This window comes from Apium graveolens, chromosome 11, assembly GCF_009905375.1.
Source record: "Apium graveolens cultivar Ventura chromosome 11, ASM990537v1, whole genome shotgun sequence".
Taxonomy (NCBI): domain Eukaryota; kingdom Viridiplantae; phylum Streptophyta; class Magnoliopsida; order Apiales; family Apiaceae; genus Apium; species Apium graveolens.
The window spans coordinates 26274748-26291819 of NC_133657.1; positions in this window are offsets into that span (position 1 = coordinate 26274748).

Below are 17072 nucleotides of genomic sequence, written 5' to 3' on the forward strand. Positions count from 1 at the left end.
GTTCTTGTGTAACAATCTAGCGGATCAAAATCCCTAGAACTTAATCTCAAATCGCTTTTAGCATTTGATTCTAATTATTGCAAAAATAGAAAAAGTTCATGTCGAATTTATTCTAGATTTGTGATAATTGACTTGAGATTAATACCTTGTAATCGATACAGTTGTTGTAACACCTTTCAAGTTTAATAATATTTTTATTTAACTTGAATTTTGTTTCACATTTTTTATTCCGCATTTATTCGATTATTCGGTACCGTTTGTATTCAACCCCCCCTTCTACAAACACATTGGGACCTAACAATTGGTATCAGAGCCTTCTGATTAACGAACAAATCAAGATCCTAGACTTTTGTGATTTTTCAACTCCTTGAATTTTTATTTATTCAAAAATTCATAATGACTTCACATAAAGTTGGAACCGTTAAAATTCCACAATTTGATAAAGAGAATTATATCATGTGGAAGAAGAAGATGCTATTATTTTTACAAGTTGCAAATCCCAAATATTCAAACTTGTTAAAGAAGGGTATAAAAACTCCGATGGTTATTGAATCGGAGGTAATAATAGATGGTGTGGTGACTACTGAAGCTAGAACCTATCCAAAAGAGCCTGAAGATTTTACTCCTGCTGAGAAGGAAGAAGCCTCCTTGGATGCCAGCCTTCAATTAATATTAATTGATTCCCTTGATCCCTTGATGAACAGACATGTGATGAACTGTAAAAATTCCAAACACATGTGGGAAACTATTGAGGTGATTAATGAAGGCACAGAGGAAGTTAGGGAGAACAAGTTGGAAATCCTAACCTCTGAATATGAACATTTCAAATCAAATCCAGGAGAAGGAATTACTGAAGTGTTTGAGAGGTACAATGCATTGATCAACAACCTGAACATCAATGGAAAGTATTATTCAATCAGGGAGGTCAACAAAAAGTTCCTTTTAACACTGCCAGCTCATCTTGAACATAGAATCACTGCCATTAGAGAAGCTAGAGATCTGAGTGAGATTTCTTTGGACAGGCTCTATGGAGTGTTAAAAACCTATGAGTTGGAGCAGATTCAACAGAAGGAAGTCTACGGGAAGGATAGAATGGTCAGCACATCTACTGCACTTGTAGCTGAAGGTCAACAACAACAACAATCTCAACAGTTAGAAAGAATGGTACAGTTTTCCAAGGGTGAGGAAAATGAGTTAGTAGCAGAATATGATCCTCCTACTACAAATCAATCAAGTGATGATTTTTATTCCTTGGAAGAGCTGGAGCAATTGGAAGATGAATCAATGGCCCAAATTGTCAAGAGATTCTCCCATGTCAAATTCAGGAGGAATCCCAAGCTTAAGTACAAGTCCAACTACAACAAATTCCAGAAAGGTGGATCTTCATCCTCTAACACCAGCAGTGGTGGGTACAAAACAGGGATTGTTGATCGAAGCACCATTAGATGCTATAACTGCAATGAGTTGGGACACTTTGCCACAGAATGTAGGAAGCCAAAGCAAGTAAGAAAGAACTCTGAAAGGGCTTATCTGGCAAAGGGAAGAAGCTGGGATGATACTGACAGTGAAGATGAAGATGAAGGAAATCTTGCTCTTATGGCTATTGATGGAAAAGCTTCATCATCAAGAATAGAGGTAAAACTTTCTGATGCTGAAATGGTTTATCATCTAAGAGGTAACTTAGATTGTGCACGTCGTGATAATGAACTGTTAAGTTTAAAGATCACAGACCTTGAGAAAGAGGTCAATGAATTAAGACTTGTGCATATTAATCAAGATAAATTAAAAGAACAAGTATCTTTTCTAGAGAATAGAGTTGACTGTTATAGAAAACTCGAAACTATTCTCAAAGACAAGATCACCGGTCTTGAGACTAAGGTTAGAGCCTACTTCAATTCTTGTTCGAAGGCTTAAGAGTTCTACAGTAAGCAAGCTGTTAATCAAACATCTGGAATAGGTTATGATTACAATGCTGTTATTGGAGAATTAGGCATAAACTCCCCTCCTCATGTCTGTGCTAAAGGGAGGGAAGTACCACATGTGCTTAAGGGTGTTGATGAACCCCTCTATAAAGCATCAATTGCTGAACCATTTGATGCGACCTCTTCTGTTATTCAAGAAGAAATACGTGCTGAGGATCATGCTAATGAGAAGATTGTTTCCAAGTCAAGTGAGTCGAAAGTTCCAGTCAAAGTTGTGAAAGCAACTGAGACTAACTCAGACACACATGAGTTGGATAACAATAATGCCATGTCTACCATGCATAAATTGCCTGCTGTTAATCACTCTCATAAAGCATGTGGTGTTTCTAATTGTATGTCTTGTGCTTTTAATATGATGTATGCTTATTTTAATGGTAAGCATGTGTCTAATGATAAGACTACTCCTCGTCAGCATGTGAATAACAAGAAGCATGATAGGTCTAAGACTGCTAGTCCTTCTAAGGCTAGAAAGGAGACATTTGTGCCTAAGCTTAAACAGAAATTTGTTAACGCTGTTTACAAGGTCAAATGTTCAGTCATTGAGAAAGTTGAGACCATTAAAATTAAAAATGTTGTTTTGCCTGACAAAGGACAGTTCTACAAGTATGCCGGGCCCAACCAAGTTTGGGTTCCGAAGAAGGTCTAATCCATTTGAAGTGCAGGGCAGTATACAGGTGTAACCGGTAGTGTGGATTCTTGACAGTGGATCATCAAGACATATGACCGGAGATAGAGCCCTGCTATCAAATGAGGATTGAGAAAGCTGGCCCCCTGCTTACCTTTGGAGATAACAGCAAAGGTTTATCTGAGGGATATGGCTGTTTGCAAGCTGGGAATGTTATCATTGTAATTTTGTATATTGTGCTAGGTTATTATCAGGAAGCAGTATTTAACATATAGCACCAGTGACGAGACTTGAGAATATTACGACATATCAGACACCTGCTGCACATTACACTTGGAATTGTACTCTAGTAAGATGTGTACAAGTGTACTCCTGATTGGTGAGTCAAAAGAGGAAGTCAGTGCACCACAGTTCATGAACTTTGCAGTTGCAGATCTATTGGACTATGCAATCTCTTCTTCACAATCTCACTTCAGGTTGGTATGAACTAGTATACTGCTCAAGCAATCGTCAAGGACATGGTATGGCACTCTAACTGCAGTTACAATTTTATATGAATAAGTAGAGTCGTCATATTTATAACTATCTTATCACTAAGCTCAATCATATTGTTTTATATGTGCAGTGGTATATTGATTATGCAACATAACAATTAGTATCTAAAGTACTTGACAAGTATCGGTCAATGATATGTTGTTAACATTATGTTGCAGATATTTGTAAGCTTTTGACATGAATGAGAATTACTTAGACTTTACGCTAAGTGTTCAATGTTTTATCAAAAACTCATTCATTTTGAAAAACAAAAATTAAACTTCTTTCTACGTTAGTGATTTCTTATTTCATGTAAAATCTTTTGAAATCACTATTGTAAATCATTTTCTCTCTATTACCATATGTTCTATGATACAGGTTCAGTCTCCAATGACTTTCTTTCATTGACAGTCATGAGGTTGAAAACTCACAACGTCTATCCCAGACTGTAAAGACAAACACAAAAACAGAACCAACCAACACTCTTTTACCACTAAAAGTAGTATGAATGAGCGTGAGGGAGATAGTGCCTAGTGCACCACATAAGGAAGGTTCTGTAGTCAACCCAGTACCTCTGTCTCCTACATAGATGAGTAGTATTTAAACCGAGACAACTGCTAGCCCCCATACATCTTCTCAAAAAGATGTAATGGCTGAAAAGGCATAAAACAGTTACTAGATTCATTCTCTCAACAGGGTGCGTCTATTGAATTTTGCCTGTCGGCCAAGGTATCCGATGTAGTGTCACCACCTCAAATATAAACAATTCTTAATGCACAAGGAAAGGTTACACACACAAAGGATGAGTTGACGGAAACAAGAGTTTCGACCATTTTAAGGTCAGATTCGATTGTTCAAGGTTCGTTAATGGACCAATTGCCTTTACAGGTGTTAGGAGAGGATACTGATCCAAAAGCCATATGTCAGTGGTCAGTGTCTACCTCCCCAGGCTTAAATCCCCTGGATGCATCTGCGGATAGTGGATCTGACATAGGTGCAGATCGGCAACTTGTTGACAATGATTCAGATATTACCTGATGAGTCACAAGGAAATGTCTTCACAGGCATTAGAAGGGAACTGTGATCTTTATGCTAAATTCTTTGGATCATTGTTTACCTTCCCAGAATTCAAATCTGGAACCCTAAAAAGGAAACTAGCAACTTGTAAATTATGACTCAGATTCATCTGACGAGTTTAACAAGGATGGGGATTTGTGAACTCCCATTGCACCACCTGTGACCTCCTTAAAGATGGCTAAGGTGATTTTCCTTGCAGGTACAGCTGGATTATGGAGCTATGAGAGAAGAGTGATACACTTGTGAGAATGAGTGTAAACACGAGTGGAGAGAAGAGTGAAACACATGTGAGGTACACTAAACAGGATCACACACTCACAGTGAGGAAGAAAGTGAAACTACTTGTTATTTCTTTTCCAACCAAGTGAAATATGAGAACTCCTTCTGACGACGGCATACATTCCTTCTTTAAGGGGGAGATAAAAGCTTAAGTAATAGTTTGGAGGATTCCTCAACTAAGGGGGAGAAATAGCAGGGAGTAAGAAAAAGATCCTACATGTACACTACACCACACCATTGTTGTTTCTAACTACGGATCCTATTGTACGGGAGAGGTGGTAAACACAAGGTGATTTCCTAGTAAGGGAAGAAGCAGTTAGGGGAGTACCATTGGTTTTTATCTGCGGATCCTATTGTACGGGAGAGGTGGTAAAATGAAGGTGATCTTCTTTAATCAGTTGATTCTCATAGGGGGAGAAGCAAGAGATATGGGCTTCTCAACAGGAAATGTGGTTGTACAAATGAAGATGGAACTACTTGAAGATATGTTCAGTCTAGAGGAACATCTACTTGGAATCTGGAAAATGTTAAATCTCATCCAGAACTTTTCTGCTATTTACTTTGCATGTATGTTTATATCTTTTTCTTATTTGTTAGTTGAGTTATCCTCTAGGTATTTGTGTGTTATTGTCTAACAAACAAATAGGGGGAGATTGTAAGTCATATGTCAGAGACCTATTTGTACATTCGAGGATTCAACTCAACTCAAATAAGAATGTAATAAGTAAATAGTGGATCGACCGTCAGAGAGATCTCGCAAAGTAATATCTGTCAAAGGATTCAGAAACAAGGTTCATCTACAGACTTGAGGAGTTAATTCACTGGAAGAAGTTCAAGAAGTTGATCATGCCTCAGTGATATAAATCAAGATCGTGGATTTAATCAAGTGACAGAGATCTCGTCAGAGTATCATTAATTACAAGGATTTAATCTGGAGAAAATCAAAGTGTCAAAGTCAAGACATGAAGAAACGTCACGGAAGTTAGTCACTCATGAACCAGACAGTACATCGAGTGTCAACATTGAAGTGGTGGAATTGATTCATAATTCTCAGTGATTTTCAGAAGATATTCAGAAGAATGGATGCTGCTCAGGGTTAGTATTAATTCTCTATTAATTAATTAAATCATATAATTTAATTAAGAAAATAAATTATATCTGCAAAGATTAATTTATTGATTAATTAAATTAATTGATTAATTAATTCAGAATTAATTTTAGGAATTTTCAGAATTTAAATTGGATTAAAATCTGCATTAAATCAACAAGACAATTGAAAATGAACTAGCATGACAATCAGGATTGTCATACCGATTGTCATGCTAGGCCATTTTCAATAGTCTCACCGAAAGTTACACTAGGAGAAGGATTGTCTTGCTAGTTCATTCTGATTGTCATGCTAGTTCATTCAGATTGTCATGCTAGTTCATTCAGATTGTCTTGCTAGTTCAATCCATTGTCCTACCGAAAGTCTTGCCAGCTATAGGATTGTCATGCCAATTCAATTCTATTCGGTTGTTGATTAAAAAGAAGCAGAGAGTCATTCAACTCAATTATCCATCCAACAGAAAAGAAGTCAAGGACATACATAGAGGAAAATCAGCCAAATATTTCATCTTATCTGCTAATTCAAGATCACAATTTCTAGTTTGTAATGTCAAATCCAATCAACTAGAAATCATTCTCTTGTTCTTGTGTAACAATCTAGCGGATCAAAATCCCTAGAACTTAATCTCAAATCGCTTTTAGCATTTGATTCTAATTATTGCAAAAATAGAAAAAGTTCATGTCGAATTTATTCTAGATTTGTGATAATTGACTTGAGATTAATACCTTGTAATCGATACAGTTGTTGTAACACCTTTCAAGTTTAATAATATTTTTATTTAACTTGAATTTTGTTTCACATTTTTTATTCCGCATTTATTCTATTATTCGGTACCGTTTGTATTCAACCCCCCCTTCTACAAACACAATTGGGACCTAACACTGTGCCTGCTCATCTTTATTTGATTCATCTCTCAGAATCAGCCTTCTCTTTCTCCTTGGTGGAGATTGAGGAATGAATTTTGCTCTTGAAGGTTTGGGTCTAGATGTCGTAGCAGATTTTACAACTGGCACCTTTTGGGAAGTACCAGAGGTTGGTTTGGTAGTAGGTGCTGATGGTTGTGGTTGAGAAGATGGTGCTGGTTGGAAATAGGTTCTGATGGTAGGTTGTGGTTGAGGTTGAGAAGATTGAGCTGGTTGAGTATTGGTAGGTTGTGTAGGTGCTGATGGTTGAGAGGGTACAACTTCAGGAAATTTGGGTGTGTATGTGTTGGGGTCAGAGTTTACTAAGAACTGTTTTACAGAGTCAGGAATTTGAAGGGGTCTTAGTATCTCTTTCTTGTTATCAATAGATAACAAGTATGTGAAGGCCCTTTTAGCAAGTTTAAAAGGTTGAATTGTCTCACTAAAGTTTTGGAGCTTATCAGGACAACAAAAACTGTAAATGAGTTGACAAAATATAGCAAAGTAAATAGTACTTGGGTCCTCATTCATCCTATCCCCAATAAAACCCAAAATAGCAGTAGCATAATCAAATTAAGTTTGATTTAGAAGTGCATACCCTATTTGCTGACTCAGAATGGGAATGGCATCAAAGTTGGAGCATTTGTTGGCAAAAGCTCCAGTGATGTAGTCAAAGAAGTAGCTCCACTCCCTTCTGATGTATGGCCTCTTAAGCTGTCCCAGCTTGGAAAGACTTTTCTCATAGCCAAGATTGGCCATCATACCATGTAGAAGTGGTTCTTCAATCTGAACATTGAAAGTGCAATTTTTCGGCAAGTGTAGAGCTTATCGAACATTTGACAAGTTAACTAGATGCTCATCTTCCCCTATTGTGAAGATAATGTTAGGAGACCCGGCTTCACCACCATCATCATAAACTCCACTCCTCCAAAACTCCAGTATTTGTGCTCCTGAGAGTAATTGTGGTTTGGTCAAAGCATACCCAATCTCACTGTTAGCCAAAAAATCTTGAATAAAATGAAGATCTGATGGAGCATCATCCTTGCTGAGAATATCCATGTAGTTATTAGGGACGAACTTGGATCATTAAAGATGATGTCCTTGGGTGCCATTTCTGTAAGAAATTAAGTGAAAAGTTGTGTGTACGAAAGGTGTTTGATAAAATGCATGTAAGAAATAGCTTCAGAGAATATTAGAGAATGAGAGAGAATAAGAGAGATTAGAAAATAAGAATAGTAGGTAAAAGATTGTAAAATCTTTTAACTCTCTTATTTATACACTCCACGTGACAACGACTATTTTTGTGAAGCAGATTAGACTTTTTACACCTGGCAGCATGGAAACTGTCAAAACAGTAATGAGTGGGCACGGTAAACGTGCAGTAATTATTGCTCACATGTTGTTACCAAAATAAACACGCAACCCATTAACCAAATGATTATCACTGTTTTTATCTCACTTAATTAATTTCTGACAAAATATAACCGTTACAGTAAATACTAAAAATAAGTCAAGTAATTAAATAATGCCACATAAGCATCAGAGTTTCCATCAGGATTTGCATCAGAACTTGACTATTATCAGAATTTAATGGTCATCATAAAATGGCTTCTGTACTCAAAAAGTGAATGACTATTTCTGAGATTCTTCACACAAATGCTGACTGGTTTCTTCAGAGTTTTATCATCAGAACTTGCATCAGAACTTGTCCTCAGAATTTATGTAAATGATACTTAACTGTTTGTTAGAAACAACTTAATCACCACAGTAATTTTCATCATTCATATGGAGTGACAGAGTGTGGATGTGCAAATGATCAGATAAAGATTAAAGTCTGATAAACTTCAGATATCTTAGAAATAAGGCATAACTAGGAAAAATGCTTAAAATCTGTCTTTAATTTTGAAGTCTACTATATAATAAATTTATGCAAGAGTCCACCTCAACTGTTTGTGCTCATTTTATGCATCTTTTGAAATTATTTTCACAGTGGCTTCTCAGTGTAAATGAGTTACCATTGCTATCAGAATTTATGCTGTTATCAGAATATTTCTCCAATAATCAGAGAATGTGAAAAGTCACCAAGAAAAATTTGATTTTCTAATGCATATTACTTAATACCAGCAATGCACCTGGATCTTCCCTGTCACATATTTACTCTAGATCTCAAAGGAGTACCTGATTTTAATTTTTTTTCTTTTCTTTTGTTTTCTTTAGATAAGTGAGGGTTATCAAGCATGCAGTTCATCCATAAAATTTACTGATATTAGAATTTGATAGATAAGAAGCAATAATCTAGTTTGTGACTTAGTAATAAGATACACAAAGTAAATTTGACTAAGATCAAAATCAAAGTTTGCTTGTGTTATGGGTTTCTACATAAATAACTAATTCAAACATGAGATTCATAATTTGTTAAAGACTACTAAGTCAACATCTAACAAGATAATCCTCATTGGAGTCAATAGTCATAGAACATTCAAAACACTATCAGAGTATATAGAATCACATCAGATAATAATCAGTATTTAATATATTACAATTTAAGCACAAATTACATGGAGATAAGACAATCTGTAAACATTGATCATAAATTCTGATGCATGAGAACAAAAACTAAACAGATTTTAAGAAAGAACCCGAAACCATTCCAAGTTCATTTACCAGTCTTGTAAAAGTAGCTTCACATAGTGGTTTTGTGAAGATATCTGCTAGTTGTTGATCTGTTGGGACAAAATACAATTCCACTGTACCTTCCATCACATGTTCCCTTATAAAATGGTACCTAATGCTGATGTGCTTTGTCATTGGGTGTTGAACTGGATTACCTGTCATAGCAATAGCACTTTGATTATCACGGTAAATGGGTATTTTAGAAAATTCTAACCCATAGTCCACTAGCTGATTCTCCATCCAAAGAATCTGTGCACAACAGCTTCCTGCAATAATATATTATGCTTCTACAGTTGATTTGGAAATTGATTTCTGTTTCTTGCTAAACTAAGAAACCAATCTGCCTCCAAGAAATTGGCAGCTTCCACTAGTGCTTTTCCTGTCTATTTTGCATCCTTCAAAATCTGGATCTGAGTAACCTATTAGCTTAAAATCTGATTCCCTAGGATACCACAATCCTAGATCAGCTGTACCCTTGAGGTACTTGAAAATTCTTTTCATAACCATTAGATGAGGTTCTCTTGGATCAGCCTGAAATCTTGCACAAAGACAGGTAGCATACATGATATCAGGTCTACTTGTAGTTAAATAGAGTAAAGAGCCAATCATACCTCTGTAGTTAGTAATATCTACTGATGCTCCAGTATCTTTATCTAACTTGGTTGCAGTGGCCATGAGAGTTGTGCAGTTGAACTGTCTTGCATTCCAAATTTCTTGAGTAAATTTCTGGTGTACTTGGATTGATTTATGAAAATACCTTCTTCCGTTTGCTTGACTTGAAGTCCCAGAATATAGCTAAGTTCTCCCATCATACTCATTTGATAACTTGACTGGATTAACTTGGAAAATCTTTCACAAGGTTTTGTATTTGTAGAGCCAAAGATGATATCATCAACATATATCTGTACCAAAAGTAAGTCCTTTCCATGGTTGAGGTAGAACAGATTTTTATCAATTGTGCCTCTGGTAAATCCACTTTCCAGATGAAATTGAGCTAAAGTCTCATACCATGCTCTAGGAGCTTGTTTAAGGCCATAAAGTGCTTTGTCAAGCCTGTAGACATGATTTGAAAATTTTGGATCTACAAAGCCTGAAGGTTGTTCAACATATACCTCTTCTTCCAATTCTCCATTGAGAAAAGCACTTTTTACATCCATTTGAAAGACTTTAAACTTCTTGTGAGCAACAAAAGCCAAAAAAAATTCTTATGGCTTCCAATCTAGCAACTGGAGCAAATGTTTTATCATAGTCAATACCCTCATGTTGAGAGTAACCTTTAGCAACCAACCTTGCTTTATTTCTTGTAATTATGCCATCACTGTCAGTTTTGTTTCTGAACACCCATTTTTTGCCAACAATTGACCTGTTCTTTGGTCTTGGTACTAAGGTCCAGACTTTATTTCTTTCAAATTCATTTAACTCTTCCTGCATTGCTTACACCCAATCAGCATCTTGAAGAGCTTCTTCCACTTTCTTTGGTTCACTCTGAGATAGAAAGGAGTGATAGAGACATTCATTTGATGTTGATGTTCTAGTTCTGACACTTGCTTCAGGATTTCTAATTATTAAGTCAGCTGTGTGTGATTTAGTCCACTTCTTTGCAGATGGAAGTTGATCTCTAGAACTGGATCCTCCCCCATGATCCATGCTGTCTCCATCAACATTTTCTGATGCTCCCCCTGAAGTTATGCTCTCTGAAATTTCAGAATTTGAGTTGGATCCTTCAGGAATTGAAGAATCAAAGTTTCCAGAATTATCAGAATTTGGCTCATCAGAACTTGACGAATCATAACTTGAAGAGCCAGTGACAGGTTTTGATGCTTCTTGAGAGTCTTGAGATGTGGTAGGATCATTAGATTGCTCCCCCTGAACAGGTGCATTTTCCCTTGGAGTAGTTACCACATTTTCAATGACATCAGAATTTAACCCGTCAGAACTTACAGGATCAGGACTTTAGTCATCAGAGTTTACAGAATCAGAATTTACATCTTCATTTTCAAATCTCAGCTAATCATTATTATTGAAATCTTCAAGTCCAGTGATCTTTTTATCATCAAAAGATACATTGATAGATTCCATGACAACCCTTATTCTTAAATAGTAGACTCTAAAGGCTTTTGTGGAAAGTGGATATCCAACAAAAATTCCTTCATCAGCTTTTAGATCAAATTTTGACAACTGTTCAGGATGAGTCTTAAGAACAAAACACTTGCATCCAAATACATGAAAGTATTTCAGATTTGGCTTCTTTTTCTTTACCATCATATGGTGTTTTTTCATGCTTGTTTATGAGTGTAGCATTCTGTGTAAAACAAGCAGTCTGCACAGCTTCAGCCCAAAAATAGGTTGGTAGCTTTGCTTTATCAAGCATAGTTCGTGCAGCTTCAATGAAGATTTTCTTTATTTTTCCTTTTGACATGAGTCACAAAGACTATCAGGAGCATATATTGATTTTGGCAGTCCTCTCACAAGATCTTTCTTTACTAGCTCATTTATGTTGTTGAAATTTAAATGAGAGAGTCTCTTGTGCCAATTCCAGCTTTCTTTAATTGATGCTCTGCTTAACAGACAAATTACAGAACCATCAGAGTTTGTTGAAAGTCTGGCTTCCTATATGTTACCATGTCTGTAATATTTCAGAACCACTTTTCCTGTAGAATTACTTACAACTTCACAGTGTTCTTCAAAGAAATCCACATGATAACCTCTGTCACAGATTTGACTCACACTTAGCAGATCATGTTTAAGTCCTGAGACAAGAGCTACTGATTCAATTATGACATTCCCAAGATTGATATTTTTCATAATCCAGAGTCTTTCCCATGTTGCCATCTCCATAAGAAACTCCTGGGCTAGCTTTCTCCATAAAGTCTGATAGTAGGGCTTTATTTCCAGTCATATGTCCTGAACATCCACTGTCCAAAACTAGGATGTTTTTCCTGTTGCCCTGTAATCACAAAGACCACTATTGGTTAGTTTTAAGGACCCATACTTGCTTGGATCCTTTGGCCTTTTTAAGTTTGTTAGCATTTGCAGCGGATTTAATTTCAGAGTTTATGCTAACATACTTTTTATCAGAATTTATATCAGACTTTGCATCAGAATTTACACTAGAAGGAATTACACTAACTTTCTTTAAAGAAGGTTTTATTTGATAATAATCATAGTACAAACTATGATATTCCTTACAAGTATAAATATAATGCCATAAACTACCATAATGAAAATAAGGATTTTTTGGTTCAAACCTAACAGACTGACTCTTAACTCTCGATCTAGGAGGTAAAGAGTTTATATCTTTATTTTTCCTGCAAAAAGAAGCAAGATGGTTTGAGTTTCCAAAATTATAGCATTTCTTTCTAGGAGCATTAGGAACAGGCATATAATTATTGCTTTTATTCACACCGTCCTTTCCATTCCTATTTTTCCTAGCTTCCTTTACCTTGTTCACATTTCTAATCTCTTTCAGCTTATGCTTAAACCGCTTCTTTGTCATTAAACCTGTGTTTACTGAAGCTGGTTTGTCCTGTTTTAATTTGTCAGAAGTTGACTTTTCTTTGACTTCTGTCTTAGAGCCTTTCATCTTTTCAAAATCAGACACAACAGTTTTTGCTAAAAATTTAACAGGATTAATTTTAGGCTTTTCATCTGTCTTGGTAAAGTTTGGTTTAGATGACACCGTTTCCTTTTCTTCTTTATCATCTAGATAACCTAGTCCTTCTTTCCAATTTTCATTTTCTAAGATTTTCTGAGTTGTTCTTCCAGAGTTAGTCCAAGTTTTGATTATCTCCTTTTCCTTTTCCAGTTCAGATTTAAGAGATTTATTCAGTTTTAGCACTTCATCTCTAACATACAAAGCCTCATCTCTCTCTTTCTGAGTTTGATGAAATATAACTAACTATTTTTCTAAGTAGTCATTTCTGTTTCTAAGAGCAAGACTTTCAGATATTAATCTTTCATTTGTTAAATTCTGATCTCTAAAACTAATGAACATGGTTTTAAGATATAATCTTAGCTCAGAAATATCATCAGTATGAAAAGCAAGAGTTGAATGAGGTACCTTCAATTCAGCAGCATCAGAACTACTATCAGCATTTGCCATTAAGGCATAGTTCACCTCATCTTCAGAATCTGAAGTATCTACCTAGTTTTTCTTCTTTGTGATAAGTTCCTAGCCTTTATCACCCTTTCCTTTCTTGCAGTCAGGAGAGATGTGGCCTCTTTCACCACAATTGTAGCTTTTGACATTTGAGTTGTCTCCTCTGTCAGACTTTCCTCCTTTGCCTTCAGACTTTCTGAACCCTTTTTTTCAGAACTTCCACATTTCCTGGAAAACTTCTTGCCCTTTCTGAATTTCTTGTAGGCTATCTTTGTGATACCGTTCACCATAAGAGCATACAGTTGCATCATCTCTGCATCAACATCCACTTTAGATAAATTTTCAGATTCTGAATCATCATCATCAGAATATGATGACTCTGAATCAGACTGTATGATGAGAGCCTTTCCTTTGCCCCTCTTTGAGACAACCACTTTAGGAGATTCCTCCTCAGCTTTAAGTGCAACTGTCTTTGACTTTCTTCCATGCCTTTTACTCCTTTGATCCATCTCAAGTTCATGAGTCTTGAGCATACCATAAATTTCATCAAGAGTAGTACAGTAAGGCCAGAGTTGTCTCTTATGGTAGTAGACTTCAAATCCCAAATTTTCAGGAAGAGCTAATAGGAATTTTAGATTTGAATCTTCAAGATCATATTCCTTGTCCACCAGTGAGATCATTCAAGAGTTTGGAAAACCTGTCATATAAATCAGTTAATGACTCATCAGATTTTGAGTCAAAGTGCTTATAATCCTGTGTGAGTATTGTCTTCCTGTTCTTTTTGATGGCTTCAGTTCCCTGGCATCTTGTCTCCAAAGCATCCCATATTTCCTTTGCAGTCTTGCATCCAATAACCCTGTTTGACATGACATTGTCAATTGCACTATGAAGCCGATTCCTTACCCTTGCATCCTTGGCAATAGATGAGATGTCTTCGGTTGTATAATCACCTTTCTCCTTTGGTATCATCTTTGCTGGTTGATCAGCAACTGCAACAGAAAGCTTGGTAGGCTTATATGGTCCATCAATAATTCTATCAAGGTATTCTGGATTTGTGGCTTCTAGAAACATATCTATCTTTACCTTCCATATAGGATACTCAGATGCTCTCAGTACGGGAAACCTAATGGTTTCATATCGACTGTGGGTTTGATTGTTTTGAGTATCTTGAGTTTTGGTGGATTTAGGTGAAGTTTGTGTTTCTTCAGACATGATTCTAAACTGGATCTCACTATTTATATATCAACAGAGAAGCTCTGATACCACTTGTTAGGTCACACAACACTATAAAAGGGGGTTGAATATAGTGTTGATACAATCAAATCGATTTAGAACACAAGTATGTAACAGTAAACAAGTATATTCAATATAATAAACTCTGTTACAATAGAACAGTTGTTCTCTCTCAGTGATGAACAATATCACTAAGAGCTGCTAGGTTACAATGAATAATGTTCTCGTTAATGATAACACTTATAGTGTAAACCCTAAGCTGTGTTTATATAGTACACAGTTACAAAATATCTTCTAATTGATATGGAATATAATTATGTCTCCTAAAATATATCAATCAGATATTATCTTCTACAAATCTTCTAGTTGTCCAACTCTTCATGCATATCTTCTTTTATTTAGTCCAGATCCTCTCCTGTAAATCAGTCGCATTCCTTATCTGAAGTACCCGCACTTAAGTCCTGATATAAATCATGACGGCCTTAAGTTCTGATATAAGTTCTGACTTCAGTAAGTTTTGATTTCCAGTAAGTCCTGATATTAAGTTCTGAAACTAAATAAATCAGATTAGACATGACATCACAAATATATCTAACATAAAGGTTGTGAAAGAAGGGTTGCAGCTTGGGAAGATCCCTGTTGGTGATCCTGTGTTTGTACTTCCACAGGTTCAGGAATCATAGCTGTGCTAGATTGTGCATTAGATCTCATATCAGGCATAGGATAAGGATAAGTCCTAAACCTCTCCAACATAAATGGAGTGATTTTCAGACTTACATTGACCTTATTCTTTGTAGAAAGTGAGCAAAATATGATTTTGGACACTTGCTTACAATTGCCTAATTTAGTACTATCTATACCATTCAGTAGGTGTATGTCTGCTACTTTATTATTTAAAGTGGGCATAATAAATCTAGGGAAGAAAATATCCTTACCTCTAGTTGATAGGGGCATGGTTATCCTGGTTGCAAGTTCTTTCAGGATCAGCAGACCAATATTCAAGTGTTTATTGTGGGCAATTGAATACACCAGCTTTTGCACCACACTTGAAATGTTGTCAAATCATGTCTTCCGGCATGTAAAAGCTCTCACTACTGAGTCAAAGATGAATGACCACTCCTTCCTTAGATTAGTTCTATTTAGGCTTGATAAATTGATTCTTCTACCATAGTTGATGAAGTCCAGAAACTCAATCAGCTCATCAGGAGTTGGCACTTCCACCAGATTTGTAGTAGGCAGTCCCAAAGCTCGGTTCACATCCTACTCATTAAACTCAATTTGTTGACCTCCAACTGAGAAAGTCACTACCAAGGATACAGCATCATCATGCATCACAATCCTCACCACAGCTGTAGTCCAAAAGGCATGTAACACATCCAGGTACAACACTGGATTAGCAATCAAGTCTCCTGCAATGTACGATTAAGACAGAAATTTCATAAACCCCTTGAAATTGTCAGGGGCTTGGTTAGCATCAGTAAAAGCCAAGAAGTTTGTTCATTTCTCTAGGATAGTTGCTCTAACAGTGCTTTGTGCCATTGTAGTTTAGTAAGAGAGAATGGGTAAGAAGAATTTTTTAGAAAGGAGTAAAAATGAGAGAGAAATGGGTTTTTGCTAGAAAGGCTAGGTCAATTTGGATCTCGAAGTTGTAAGTATGTGTATGTATCGAGAAGTCTGGGTATTTATAGTAAAAGTAAATGACTTGTCGAGAACTCAAAAAATAGACGTTTGGATTTAGTCTATCGAGAAGTCATTTTACGAAAAGAAGTACATATCGAGAAGTCATTTTAAATTACTCTGTTAGAGAACTCAAAATTGACTTATCGAGATATCAAATAAATACCCAGTTTGTCCAAAAAGGTGGACTAAATTAATTCTAACTTTTATTTGAATAAATACAAAATAAAATTAGAATAAATTTTCAAAAGTATTTTACCGAAATAATTTATTAATTTAAATTATCTCAGTTCTGAGTTATTGATAAGTCAAAAATTGTACTTGTAGAGAACTCTGAGAATAAACACTACTAGAGAACTCTACAAGGACTTATCGATAATTCATTTTTAAGCCTATCGAGAAGTCACTCGAGAAGTCAGTAAATTGACTTATCGAGGACTCACTCGAGAAGTCCTAAAATGACTTGTCGAGAAGTCAATTTATACTTTTCGAGAAATCAGTTCTCTATATACTTTGAGAAGTCCTAAAATGACTTAAATTATCTCAGACATGATTGTTTGGATCTTTACTGTATGTGTGTTAACAGGAAAGCTCTGATACCACTTGTTAGGTCACACAACACTGTAGAAAGGGGTTGAATACAGTGTTTATACAATCAAATCGATTTGAACACAAGTATATAACAAAGATCAAGTATATTCAATAAACTCTGTTACAATATGAACTGTTGTTCTCTCTCAGTGATGAACACATATCACTAAGAGATGCTAGGTTACAATGAATAATATTCTCGATAATGATAACACATATAGTGTAAACCCTAAGCTGTGTTTATATAGTACACAGTTACATGATATATTCTAATTGATATGGAATATAATTA